Here is a 15,784-nt window from a genome sequence, read left to right on the forward strand (position 1 = left end):
TTGAACCAATAAATGTTGGTAATAATGATGATGTCGTTACAGTTGATGACAAGACACAGAAAGTGACCAATAGGGTCCCAGTCTGAGTGTAAAATACTTCAGTTGGACTGATTCATTAGAGTGGTGACTCCAGCAGAGAGTTCAGAACCAGGAGACACAAATCATTTCCCCACTGAGATCTGTAGAAGTTGACATCAATCTGTTTTAAGCTGTTTGGCAAATATAAAAATAAGGCCTTGTGCTTTACATGATTTCTTAACCCCCCGACATTCAGTGAAACTATAGACAACAACAAAGTGGAATACAGAACAGAAAGTACTACGAGATAAACAACAATAGTAAAAACTCTAGTAAAACTGAGAAGAAACCAGAGCTGCACAACATATAGATTTAAATGATTGAGTGAGAATAGTGGAGCATAACAGAGATAACTGTCAGACCTCCATATAGATTTAAATGATTGAGGGAGAATAGTGGAGCATAACAGAGATAACTGTCAGACCTCCATATAGATTTAAATGATTGAGTGAGAATAGTGGAGCATACCAGAGATAACTGTCAGACCTCCATATAGATTTAAATGATTGAGTGAGAATAGTGGAGCATAACAGAGATAACTGTCAGACCTAGATACAACAAAGCTCACTGCCTTTACTGCAGGTAAAAACAGCAAAAGGGAGAGAAAAAATAAAATAATAAATATCCATTACTCCTGTAGTCCTGTTTAGTTAGAACGAAAGGTAAATCACCTCAGAGCTGGGAGTGAGATCTGCTCACATCAGAGGTAGATAACTAGGTATGTTGACTATCAGTCACAGTCTGGGAGTGAGATCTGCTCACATCAGAGGTAGATAACTAGGTATGTTGACTATCAGTCACAGTCTGGGAGTGAGATCTGCTCACATCAGAGGTAGATAACTAGGTATGTTGACTATCAGTCACAGTCTGGGAGTGAGATCTGCTCACATCAGAGGTAGATAACTAGGTATGTTGACTATCAGTCACAGTCTGGGAGTGAGATCTGCTCACATCAGAGGTAGATAACTAGGTATGTTGACTATCAGTCACAGTCTGGGAGTGAGATCTGCTCACATCAGAGGTAGATAACTAGGTATGTTGACTATCAGTCACAGTCTGGGAGTGAGATCTACTCACATCAGAGGTAGATAACTAGGTATGTTGACTATCAGTCACAGTCTGGGAGTGAGATCTGCTGAACATCAGATGGTAGATAACTAGGTATGTTGACACCATCAGTCACAGTCTGGTTTGACTGATCTGCTCCTTTAACACCAGAGACAAGATGATTCATGTTTCCATGTCCATACCTGCCTACTCCTTTAGTCACCAGAGACAACATGATTAATGTTTCCACTGTCCATACCTGCCTACTCCTTTAACACCAGAGACAACATGATTAATGTTTCCACTGTCCATACCTGCCTACTCCTTTAACAGAGACAGACAACATGATTAATGTTTCCACTGTCCATACCTGCCTACTCCTTTAACACCAGAGACAACATGATTAATGTTTCCACCAGAGACAACATCCATATGTTGCCTACTGTCCATTTAACACTCCTTTAACACCAGACAACATGATTAATGTTTCCACTGTCCATACCTGCCTACTCCTTTAACACCAGAGACAACATGATTAATGTTTCCACTGTCCATACCTGCCTACTCCTTTAACACCAGAGACAACATGATTAATGTTTCCACTGTCCATACCTGCCTACTCCTTTAACACCAGAGACAACATGATTAATGTTTCCACTGTCCATACCTGCCTACTCCTTTAACACCAGAGACAACATGATTAATGTTTCCACTGTCCATACCTGCCTACTCCTTTAACACCAGAGACAACATGATTAATGTTTCCACTGTCCATACCTGCCTACTCCTTTAACACCAGAGACAACATGATTAATGTTTCCACTGTCCATACCTGCCTACTCCTTTAACACCAGAGACAACATGATTAATATGGAATATTAAAAGGACCAGAATGAACCAAACTAGTTTACAGACAAAGACTTAGAAGGAGGATTAAAGCTCCCCAACATGTAATTATATCAAGAAGACTTTATAACTGTCCTGATAGGCTCTTTACCTACAACTCTAACAGGACAATTATATCAAGAAGACATTATAACTGCCCTGATAGGCTCTTTACCTACAACTCTAACAGGACAATTATATCAAGAAGACTTTATAACTGCCCTGATAGGCTCTTTACCTACAACTCTAACAGGACAATTATATCAAGAAGACTTTATAACTGCCCTGATAGGCTCTTTACCTACAACTCTAACAGGACAATTATATCAAGAAGACTTTATAACTGCCCTGATAGGCTCTTTACCTACAACTCTAACAGGACAATTATATCAAGAAGACTTTATAACTGTCCTGATAGGCTCTTTACCTACAACTCTAATAGGACAATTATATCAAGAAGACTTTATAACTGCCCTGATAGGCTCTTTACCTACAACTCTAACAGGACAATTATATCAAGAAGACTTTATAACTGTCCTGATAGGCTCTTTACCTACAACTCTAACAGGACAATTATATCAAGAAGACTTTATAACTGTCCTGATAGGCTCTTTACCTACAACTCTAACAGGACAATTATATCAAGAAGACTTTATAACTGTCCCTGATAGGCTCTTTACCTACAACTCTAACAGGACAATTATATCAAGAAGACTTTATAACTGTCCTGATAGGCTCTTTACCTACAACTCTAACAGGACAATTATATCAAGAAGACTTTATAACTGTCCTGATAGGCTCTTTACCTACAACTCTAACAGGACAATTATATCAAGAAGACTTTATAACTGTCCTGATAGGCTCTTTACCTACAACTCTAACAGGACAATTATATCAAGAAGACTTTATAACTGTTTCCCTGATAGGCTCTTTACCTACAACTCTAACAGGACAATTATATCAAGAAGACTTTATAACTGCCCTGATAGGCTCTTTACCTACAACTAACAGGACAATTATATCAAGAAGACTTTATAACTGCCCTGATAGGCTCTTTACCTACAACTCTAACAGGACAATTATATCAAGAAGACTTTATAACTTTCCCTGATAGGCTCTTTACCTACAACTCTAACAGGACAATTATATCAAGAAGACTTTATAACTGCCCTGATAGGCTCTTTATACAACTCTAACAGGACAATTATATCAAGAAGACTTTTAACCTGATAACTCAAACAGGACAATTATATCAAGAAGACTTTATAACTGTCCTGATAGGCTCTTTACCTACAACTCTAACAGGACAATTATATCAAGAAGACTTTATAACTGTCCTGATAGGCTCTTTACCTACAACTCTAACAGGACAATTATATCATACCTGATAGACTTTATAACTGACAATTGATCAAGGACTTTTTAATAACTCTAACAGGACAATTATATCAAGAAGACTTTATAACTGCCCTGATAGGCTCTTTACCTACAACTCTAACAGGACAATATATCAAGAAGACTTTATAACTGCCCTGATAGGCTCTTTACCTACAACTCTAACAGGACAATTATATCAAGAAGACTTTATAACTGCCCTGATAGGCTCTTTACCTACAACTCTAACAGGACAATTATATCAAGAAGACTTTATAACTGCCCTGATAGGCTCTTTACCTACAACTCTAACAGGACAATTATATCAAGAAGACTTTATAACTGCCCTGATAGGCTCTTTACCTACAACTCTAACAGGACAATTATATCAAGAAGACTTTATAACTGCTCTTTACCTACAACCTGATTATATCAAGGACTTTATAACTGTCCATACCTACCTACAACTCTAACAGGACAATTATATCAAGAAGACTTTATAACTGTCCTGATAGGCTCTTTACCTACAACTCTAACAGGACAATTATATCAAGAAGACTTTATAACTGTCCTGATAGGCTCTTTACCTACAACTCTAACAGGACAATTATATCAAGAAGACTTTATAACTGCCCTGATAGGCTCTTTACCTACAACTCTAAAGACAATTATATCAAGAAGACATAACTATATAACAGGACAATTATAGAAGACTTTATAACTGCCCTGATAGGCTCTTTACCTACAACTCTAACAGGACAATTATATCAAGAAGACTTTATAACTGTCCTGATAGGCTCTTTACCTACAACTCTAACAGGACAATTATATCAAGAAGACTTTATAACTGTCCTGATAGGCTCTTTACCTACAACTCTAACAGGACAATTATATCAAGAAGACTTTATAACTGTCCTGATAGGCTCTTTACCTACAACTCTAACAGGACAATTATATCAAGAAGACTTTATAACTGTCCTGATAGGCTCTTTACCTACAACTCTAACAGGACAATTATATCAAGAAGACTTTATAACTGTCCTGATAGGCTCTTTACCTACAACTCTAACAGGACAATTATATCAAGAAGACTTTATAACTGTCCTGATAGGCTCTTTACCTACAACTCTAACAGGACAATTATATCAAGAAGACTTTATAACTGCCCTGATAGGCTCTTTACCTACAACTCTAACAGGACAATTATATCAAGAAGACTTTATAACTGTCCTGATAGGCTCTTTACCTACAACTCTAACAGGACAATTATATCAAGAAGACTTTATAACTGTCCTGATAGGCTCTTTACCTACAACTCTAACAGGACAATTATATCAAGAAGACTTTATAACTGTCCTGATAGGCTCTTTACCTACAACTCTAACAGGACAATTATATCAAGAAGACTTTATAACTGCCCTGATAGGCTCTTTACCTACAACTCTAACAGGACAATTATATCAAGAAGACTTTATAACTGTCCTGATAGGCTCTTTACCTACAACTCTAACAGGACAATTATATCAAGAAGACTTTATAACTGCCCTGATAGGCTCTTTACCTACAACTCTAACAGGACAATTATATCAAGAAGACATTATAACTGTCCTGATAGGCTCTTTACCTACAACTCTAACAGGACAATTATATCAAGAAGACTTTATAACTGCCCTGATAGGCTCTTTAGGACAATTACAACTCTAACAGGACAATTATATCAAGAAGACTTTATAACTGTCCTGATAGGCTCTTTACCTACAACTCTAACAGGACAATTATATCAAGAAGACTTTATAACAATTATATCAAGAAGACTTTATAACTGCCCTGATAGGCTCTTTACCTACAACTCTAACAGGACAATTATATCAAGAAGACTTTATAACTGTCCTGATAGGCTCTTTACCTACAACTCTAACAGGACAATTATATCAAGAAGACTTTATAACTGCCCTGATAGGCTCTTTACCTACAACTCTAACAGGACAATTATATCAAGAAGACTTTATAACTGCCCTGATAGGCTCTTTACCTACAACTCTAACAGGACAATTATATCAAGAAGACTTTATAACTGCCCTGATAGGCTCCAACTCTAACAGGACAATTATACAACTTTCTAACTGTCCAGGACAATTATATCAAGAAGACTTTATAACTGCCCTGATAGGCTCTTTACCTACAACTCTAACAGGACAATTATATCAAGAAGACTTTATAACTGCCCTGAGCTCTTTACCTACAACTCTAACAGGACAATTATATCAAGAAGACTTTATAACTGTCCTGATAGGCTCTTTACCTACAACTCTAACAGGACAATTATATCAAGAAGACTTTATAACTGTCCTGATAGGCTCTTTACCTACAACTCTAACAGGACAATTATATCAAGAAGACTTTATAACTGCCCTGATAGGCTCTTTACCTACAACTCTAACAGGACAATTATATCAAGAAGACTTTATAACTGTCCTGATAGGCTCTTTACCTACAACTCTAACAGGACAATTATATCAAGAAGACTTTATAACTGCCCTGATAGGCTCTTTACCTACAACTCTAACAGGACAATTATATCAAGAAGACATTATAACTGTCCTGATAGGCTCTTTACCTACAACTCTAACAGGACAATTATATCAAGAAGACTTTATAACTGCCCTGATAGGCTCTTTACCTACAACTCTAACAGGACAATTATATCAAGAAGACTTTATAACGATAGGCTCCCTGATAGGCTTTTTACCTACAACTCTAACAGGACAATTATATCAAGAAGACTTTATAACTGTCCTGATAGGCTCTTTACCTACAACTCTAACAGGACAATTATATCAAGAAGACTTTATAACTGCCCTGATAGGCTCTTTACCTACAACTCTAACAGGACAATTATATCAAGAAGACTTTATAACTGCCCTGATAGGCTCTTTACCTACAACTCTAACAGGACAATTATATCAAGAAGACTTTATAACTGCCCTGATAGGCTCTTTACCTACAACTCTAACAGGACAATTATATCAAGAAGACTTTATAACTGTCCTGATAGGCTCTTTACCTACAACTCTAACAGGACAATTATATCAAGAAGACTTTATAACTGTCCTGATAGGCTCTTTACCTACAACTCTAACAGGACAATTATATCAAGAAGACTTTATAACTGCCCTGATAGGCTCTTTACCTACAACTCTAACAGGACAATTATATCAAGAAGACTTATAACTTCCTGATAGGCTCTTTACCACAACTCTAACAGGACAATTATATCAAGAAGACTTTATAACTGTCCTGATATACAACTCTAACAGGACAATTATATCAAGAAGACTTTATAACTATGATAGGCTCTTTGGCTACAAAGGACAATTATATCAAAAGACTTTATAACTGTCCCTGATAGGCTCTTTACCTACAACTCTAACAGGACAATTATATCAAGAAGACTTTATAACTGCCCTGATAGGCTCTTTACCTACAACTCTAACAGGACAATTATATCAAGAAGACTTTATAACTGACAATTATATCCCTGATAGGCTCTCTTACCTAACAGGACAACTCTAACAGGACAATTATATCAAGAAGACTTTATAACTGCCCTGATAGGCTCTTTACCTACAACTCTAACAGGACAATTATATCAAGAAGACTTTATAACTGTCCTGAAGGCTCTTTTAACCTACAACTCTAACAGGACAATTATATCAAGAAGACTTTATAACTGTCCTGATAGGCTCCTTATTGACAACTCTAACAGGACAATTATATCAAGAAGACTTTATAACTGTCCTGATAGGCTCTTTACCTACAACTCTAACAGGACAATTATATCAAGAAGACTTTATAACTGCCCTGATAGGCTCTTTACCTACAACTCTAACAGGACAATTATATCAAGAAGACTTTATAACTGCCCTGATAGGCTCTTTACCTACAACTCTAACAGGACAATTATATCAAGAAGACTTTATAACAGGACAATTACAGGACAATTATAGAAGACTTTATAACTGCCCTGATAGGCTCTTTACCTACAACTCTAACAGGACAATTATATCAAGAAGACTTTATAACTGCCCTGATAGGCTCTTTACCTACAACTCTAACAGGACAATTATATCAAGAAGACTTTATAACTGTCCTGATTGGCTCTTTACCTACAACTCTAACAGGACAATTTGGGTCGACATGGAAGAAGACCTTAATGCCCCATTTGGAGCATCATATTATCTGAGTCAACACTTAAATGTGGGACTGCAGAATCCCATAATGTCCCAAACTAAGAAATATGGAGTCAGATAAATAAGAGACAGACATCTTCACCTTTCCTGACAAGCTCTGCTTCGTTATGGAACAACCATGAATACTAATTAGGAGGAAAGGTGGTTGTCTGGAGAGAGTGGGATAGGTTTTGTTTTAGCCTCAACACTAATACATTTCACTTCTGCTTTTAGTGTCAACTTGAATTAGAGTGGCTGTGGAAGACTGGTCCCTTGATGATGTCTGCAAGTGTCTGAGTACCAATGATCTCCATGATTCCATCCCATCATTCCAAGGTTCACAGTCTTTCTGAAGAATGCCAACTCTATTCAATTGTCCACTTTGCAACGAGGATATTTTCTCTGTGTCCAGACTACTCACACATATTGGCCTCTATCACCAGCATGAACCACATGTTCTAACTACCTGTGGAGTTAATGGGTGTGGGAAAACAAATAGATGTTTCAGCTTCTATCGGTCACACATCTACCAAAACCACAGAGAGCTTTAAAGCACCAACTTAGAGGAGAATTGCCCTCATGATGAATTTGAGACTGGGACTGATCCTATTGAAGATGACATGAGCGACGTAGAGAGTCTGCCAGAGGCTGAATATGTTCAAGACACAGAGATCAACACTGAGCAGCTAATTGAACGTCTCTAAAACAATATCTGTCTTTTTATTTAGTAAACCAGGAAAGAACACTGCATCCCAGCTACGGTACAGAATAACATTGTTGAGGACCTCAGAACCATGTTGATGCATTATGACCCACTACAGTCCCCTCAGGTTTCATCTGACAAATAAACTAATAAATGTGGTTGAACAGGACGATCTCAGGGACTTGCTTAACAACTCTGCAGTATTTGAGGAATGCATTAGATGCATCATCTCTGAGTGGATGCTGGAGCATTACTGTGTGAAAGAAGTGGGCGTTGTCAGGACAACTGAAGTACCACTGAGAAACAGAGAAGGTTATAAAACAAGGTGATTTCAATACAGCTACATTTCCCCCAGGCTACATGAATATAAAGAGACATGAGACAACACAATCATAATGAATCAGATTACATGGCCCCCAGGCTACATGAATATAAAGAGACATGAGACAACACAATCATAATGAATCAGATTACATGGCCCCCAGGCTACATGAATATAAAGAGACATGAGACAACACAATCATAATGAATCAGATTACATGGCCCCCAGGCTACATGAATATAAAGAGACATGAGACAACACAATCATAATGAATCAGATTACATGGCCCCCAGGCTACATGAATATAAAGAGACATGAGACAACACAATCATAATGAATCAGATTACATGGCCCCCAGGCTACATGAATATAAAGAGACATGAGACAACACAATCATAATGAATCAGATTACATGGCCCCCAGGCTACATGAATATAAAGAGACATGAGACAACACAATCATAATGAATCAGATTACATGGCCCCCAGGCTACATGAATATAAAGAGACATGAGACAAACAATCATAATGAATCAGATTACATGGCCCCCAGGCTACATGGGATTCATAATGAATCAGATTGACATGGACAGAGACATGAGACAACACAATCATAATGAATCAGATTACATGGCCCCCAGGCCATGAATATAAAGAGACATGAGATCATAATGAATCAGATTACATGGAGAGGGGGACCTGATCCTAGATCATAATGAATATAAAGATTACATGGAGAGGGACCTGATCCAATCATAATGAATCAGATTAGATGGAGAGGGGGACCTGATCCTAGATCATAATGAATCAGATTACATGGAGAGGGACCTGATCCTAGATCATAATGAATCAGATTACATGGAGAGGGGGACCTGATCCTAGATCATAATGAATCAGATTACATGGAGAGGGGGGACCTGATCCTAGATCATAATGAATCAGATTACATGGGAGGGGGACCTGATCCTAGATCATAATGAATCAGATTACATGGAGAGGGACCTGATCCTAGATCATAATGAATCAGATTACATGGAGAGGGGGACCTGATCCTAGATCATAATGAATCAGATTACATGGAGAGGGGGACCTGATCCTAGATCATAATGAATCAGATTACATGGAGAGGGGGAGCTGATCCTAGATCATAATGAACCAGATTACATGGAGATACAACAGGTGTTTACTGCCATCTAGTGGAAGATACCAATATAACACTTTATTATCAGGGTGGGGAGGCGGCTGAGCTGAAACAGAACACATAGTTGTAAAGTCTAGTTACAGCAGGTGTTTACTGCCATCTAGTGGAAGATACCAATATAACACTTTATTATCAGGGTGGGGAGGCGGCTGAGCTGAAACAGAACACATAGTTGTAAAGTCTAGTTACAGCAGGTGTTTACTGCCATCTAGTGGAAGATACCAATATAACACTTTATTATCAGGGTGGGGAGGCGGCTGAGCTGAAACAGAAAGTAAAGTTGTTCTTTTGTTCAGGATCCATTTTGAGACGACAGAGCAGAAAACACTATATGGAGATTATTGAAAAATAAAGTAGGTATTTCTGAAAAATAACTTATTCTATTGGACACAGTAAGAGAATGAATACCTGGAATGAGATATTACTAGTTAGTAGAACTGCTACTTGAGCTGAGTTGCTGACAGACAGCAGTTTTCAAAGTGTAAACTAATCAGTAGTCCAACATGTTATCAGTAACACGTCTGGTAAAGATGGTGGAGGAGCTTTTCAATGATATGGTTTTATGTTTATCTCAGGGTTTCTCCATCCTTTTGTTCTTACCAGCACTTACACACCTGATTCAACTAATCATCACATATTTTAAGACAGTTTGATATTTGAGGCATACAAATGAACATTCTCAAATTAAAACCTTTTGGGTTTGTAGGCCTGTTAACAATTATTAAAGTCCTACAGTAACTCACATCTTGGAGAAAAACAACACAGCTGAACTTGGTTTAGAGTAAATTATATGTTTATCAAAAATAATGTAAGAGAGACGTCTTGAAGAAACGCGTGTCTCAGTGCCCTGCGACAGTGGGAGGTTTGTTTTGCATGGCCCGGTGCTACAGCTGAGTGGACATATATTTATGGACCAATGGAATGGTCTAAAATGTGTAAACTCTGCTCCCCCGGGGAGCCGGGCAATGCAAAACTAATTCACCCAGTGACCATTACTTTATTTCCTCATATGAAATTGAAAGTAACTTTGTAGCCGACGCAGTTCCAGAATGTCTGTTGAAACTGTGTCTCATATGGAACGTTAGAACAGTGGTGGAAACAGAACTCAGTTCCAGAATGTCTGTTGAAACTGTGTCTCATATGGAACGTTAGAACAGTGGTGGAAACAGAACTCAGTTCCAGAATGTCTGTTGAAACTGTGTCTCATATGGAACGTTAGAACAGTGGTGGAAACAGAACTCAGTTCCAGAATGTCTGTTGAAACTGTGTCTCATATGGAACGTTAGAACAGTGGTGGAAACAGAACTCAGTTCCAGAATGTCTGTTGAAACTGTGTCTCATATGGAACGTTAGAACAGTGGTGGAAACAGAACTCAGTTCCAGAATGTCTGTTGAAACTGTGTCTCATATGGAACGTTAGAACAGTGGTGGAAACAGAACTCAGTTCTCAAATGAGTAAAAGTAAAGATTGTCTTAATAAATGACTCGTTAAAAGTGAAAGTCACCCAGTAAAATACTACTTCAGATAAAGTCTAAAATTGTATTTGGTTTTAAATGGATAAGTAAATGTAGTTCAAATATCATTTCAAATATACTCAATAAAATCAAAAAAGTAGTTGTAATAATTGAAAGTCAAACCAAACATTCCTTATATTAAGCAAACCAGACGGCACAATTGTCTTGTTATTTTAATGTATGGATAGCCAGGGTCACACTCCAACACTCAGACATCATTTAAAAACAAAGCATTTGTGTTTAGTGAGTCTGCCAGATAAGAGGCAGTAGGGATGACCAGGGATGTTCTCTGTTTAGTGAGTCTGCCAGATCAGAGGCAGTAGGGATGATCAGGGATGTTCTCTGTTTAGTGAGTCTGCCAGATAAGAGGCAGTAGGGATGATCAGGGTTGTTCTCTGTTTTTCTGCCAGATGTAGTGATCAGGGTTGTTCTCTGAGTCCAGATAAGAGGCAGTAGGGATGATCAGGGTTGTTCTCTGTTTAGTGAGTCTGCCAGATAAGAGGCAGTAGGGATGATCAGGGTTGTTCTCTGTTTAGTGAGTCTGCCAGATAAGAGGCAGTAGGGATGATCAGGGTTGTTCTCTGTTTAGTGAGTCTGCCAGATAAGAGGCAGTAGGGATGATCAGGGTTGTTCTCTGTTTAGTGAGTCTGCCAGATAAGAGGCAGTAGGGATGATCAGGGTTGTTCTCTGTTTAGTGAGTCTGCCAGATAAGAGGCAGTAGGGATGATCAGGGTTGTTCTCTTGATAATTCTGCAAATTGAACAATTTTCTGTCCTGCTAAGCATTTAAAATGTGACGAGAACTTTTGGGTGTCGGGGAAAATGTCTGGAGTAAAAAATACATAATTTTCTTTGTAAATGTAGTGAATTAAAAATAAAAGTTGTTAAAAATATAAGTATGTAAAGGATAGATTCCCCTAAAACAACTTAAATTACTAGAAGTATTTTTACTCAGTGACTTTACACCACTGCATTAGAAGACAGATAAATGTGTTGATTTTTTAATTTCATTTTAACTTTATTTAACTAGCCAAGTCAGTTTACAACAAATTCTTATTTTCAATGACGGCCTAGGATCAGTGGGTTAACTGCCTTGTTCAGGAGTAGAAGAGCAGATTTTTACCTTGTCAGCTCGGGGATTGGATCTTGTAAACTTTTGGATACTAGTTCAATGCTCTAACCACTAGGCTGCCTGTATGGGCAGATTCTGGTAGGTAGGCTATGAACTTTTGTAAAGTTAGGTTGTCGTCAGACATTCAACAGTCACAGTAGGTTTGAGCTACAGTATGATCACTAATCATGCTGACCAACCTGATGGTCTCTGTTGGAAATGTTGTGAAAAGAATCTGGCCTCGGCTATAAATATCTGGCATTACTCATCTAATATGTAGATACTGTATTCTATACTATTCTACTGTATCTTAGTCTCTGCATTACTCATCTCATATGTATATACTGTATTCTATACTATTCTACTGTATCTTAGTCTATGCATTACTCATCTCATATGTATATACTGTATTCTATACTATTCTACTGTATCTTAGTCTATGTATTACTCATCTCATATGTATTCTATATTCTACTGTATCTTAGTCTATGCATTACTCATCTCATATGTATATACTGTATTCTATACTATTCTACTGTATCTTAGTCTATGCTGCATCAGACATTGTGACCTATATAACTATCTTGTACTTGATTTAAACATTACTCATATGTATTTGATTTGATTTAGATTACTACTGTATCTTATATGCTTCAGACATTTGACCAATAACATTTGACTTGATTTAGATTACACTATATTATTTGATTTGATTTAGATTAGGCTATATATACAACATGAACAAAAGTATGTGGACACCTGCTAGTTGAACATCTCATTCCAAAATCATAGGCATTCCTATGGAGTTGGTCCCCCCTTTGCTGCTATAACAGCCTCCACTCTTCTGGGAAGGCTTTCCACTAGATGTTGGAACATTGCTGCGGGGACTTGCTTCCGTTCAGCCACAAGAGCATTAGGGATGTCGGGCACTGATGTTGGGTGATTAGGCCTGGCTCGAAGTCAGCGTTCCAATTCATCCCAAAGGTGTTTGATGGGGTTGAGGTCAGGGCTCTGTGCAGGCCAGTCAAGTTCTTCCACACCGATCTCGACAAGCCATTTCTGTATGGACCTCGCTTTGTGCACGGGGACATTGTCATGCTGAAACAGGAAAGGAAAGGGCCTTCCCCAAACTGTTGCCACCAAGTTGGAAGCACAGAATTGTCTAGAATGTAATTTTAAACTGTAGCGTTAAGATTTATCTTCACTAGAACTAAGGAAAAACAGCCCCAGATCATTATTACTCATCCACCAAACTTTACAGTTGGCACTATGCATTCGGGCAGGTAGCGTTTTCCTGGCATCCGCCAAACCCAGATTCTTCTGTCGGACTGCCAGATGGTGAAGTGTGATTCATAACTCCAAAGAACACGTTTCCACTGCTCCACAGTCGAATGGCGGTGATCTTTACACCAATCAAGCCGATGCTTGGCATTGCACATGGTTATCTTGTATACGGCTGCTCAGCCATGGAAACCAGTTTCATGAAGCTTCCGACTAACAGTTATTTTGCTGACGTTGCAGTTTGGAACTCGGTATTGAGTGTTGCAACCGAGGACAGACCGTTTTTATGCATCCGCACTCGGTGGTTCCGTTCTGTGAACTTGTGTGGCCTACCACTAGTCGGTTGAGCCGTTGTTGCTCCTAAATGTTTCCACTTCACTTCACATCCTATTTCTTCACAGTTGAGCCGTTGTAGATGTAGTTTGCATCTAGATTTTATTTATACACCTGTCACAACGGGTATGGCTGAAATAACTAATTTGAAGGGGTGTCCACTACTTTTGTATATATTGGACATTCTACTATACGTTTTGAACTGATGAACATATACATATCTACATTCTCTGTCCTGCTACTGGTAGGAATAACATTATTAGAACTACTATGATATGTAGGTTATTACAGTACATTCTCTGTCCTGCTATAGGAATAACACATATGAACTAACATCTATAGGTTATATCATTCTCTGTCCTGCTACTGGTAGGACTATAACTATAACATAATATAACGAGGTATAGACCTTGATCTAACATATCACTAACAACCCACTACTATACATTATAACCTAGTCTACTTTACATAATATATACATATCACTCATATCACTAAGTACATGGCTCTGTCCTGCTACACTACTATACATTATGAAACCTACTACAGGTTTACTGGTCATCTATGATAGTAGGTTATATACTTAAGGACTATATACATTATAACCAGTCTACTACATAATATAACATCACTAACAACCCACTACTATACATTATAACTCTAGTCCTCTACTTAGGACATACGTTATATGAACATATCACTAACAACCCACTACATATACATTATAACCTAGTCTACTTTACATAATATAACATATCACTAACAACCCACTACTATACATTATAACCTAGTCTACTTTACATAATATAACATCTACATATCACTAACAACCCACTACTATACATTATAACCTAGTCTACTTTACATAATATAACATATCACTAACAACCCACTACTATACATTATAACCTAGTCTACTTTACAATATAACATATCACTAACAACCCACTACTATACATTATAACCTAGTCTACTTTACATAATATAACATCTACATATCACTAACAACCCACTACTATACATTATAACCTAGTCTACTTTACATAATATAACATATCACTAACAACCCACTACTATACATTATAACCTAGTCTACTTTACATAATATAACATATCACTAACAACCCACTACTATACATAACCTAGTCTACTTTACATAATATAATATAACAACCCACTACTATACATTATAACCTAGTCTACTTTACATAATATACTACTATACTAACAACCCACTACTATAATTATAACCTAGTCTACTTTACATAATATAACATCTACATCACTAACAACCCACTACTATACATTATAACCTAGTCTACTTTACATAATATAACTACATATCACTAACAACCCACTACTATACATTATAACCTAGTCTACTTTACATAATATAACCTAACAAACTATACAGTCTACTTTACATAATATAACATCTACATATCACTAACAACCCACTACTATACATTATAACCTAGTCTACTTTACATAATATAAAATCTCAATTACTTATCACAAAAAAATTATTTTCTGAATGGATCAATAATTTCCCCCTCAGATCAATCATGTCCATTTTAGCACTTCTGTCTATATATTCTCAGATAACATTTAGAAAATAACAGATTAAAGACAATAAATAGTCTACTTTTATTAATGAATAAAAATAATTGTGAGACATTATTGTGTTGCTGTACTGTCTATAACTAC

The 15,784-nt window shown here is 37.3% G+C and overlaps 1 long non-coding RNA gene across 1 annotated transcript; it reads left to right on the forward strand.

Annotated features, from left to right (window-relative positions):
- The first annotated feature begins 9,770 nt into the window (after positions 1-9,770).
- Positions 9,771-10,592, forward strand: LOC121843291. Its single transcript, XR_006081489.1, has 2 exons — positions 9,771-10,191; positions 10,414-10,592. It is a non-coding gene; the product is annotated as an uncharacterized LOC121843291 (long non-coding RNA).
- Positions 10,593-15,784: the final 5,192 nt, after the last annotated feature.

This window comes from Oncorhynchus tshawytscha, unplaced genomic scaffold (assembly GCF_018296145.1).
Source record: "Oncorhynchus tshawytscha isolate Ot180627B unplaced genomic scaffold, Otsh_v2.0 Un_contig_2748_pilon_pilon, whole genome shotgun sequence".
NCBI classification, from domain to species: Eukaryota; Metazoa; Chordata; class Actinopteri; order Salmoniformes; family Salmonidae; genus Oncorhynchus; species Oncorhynchus tshawytscha.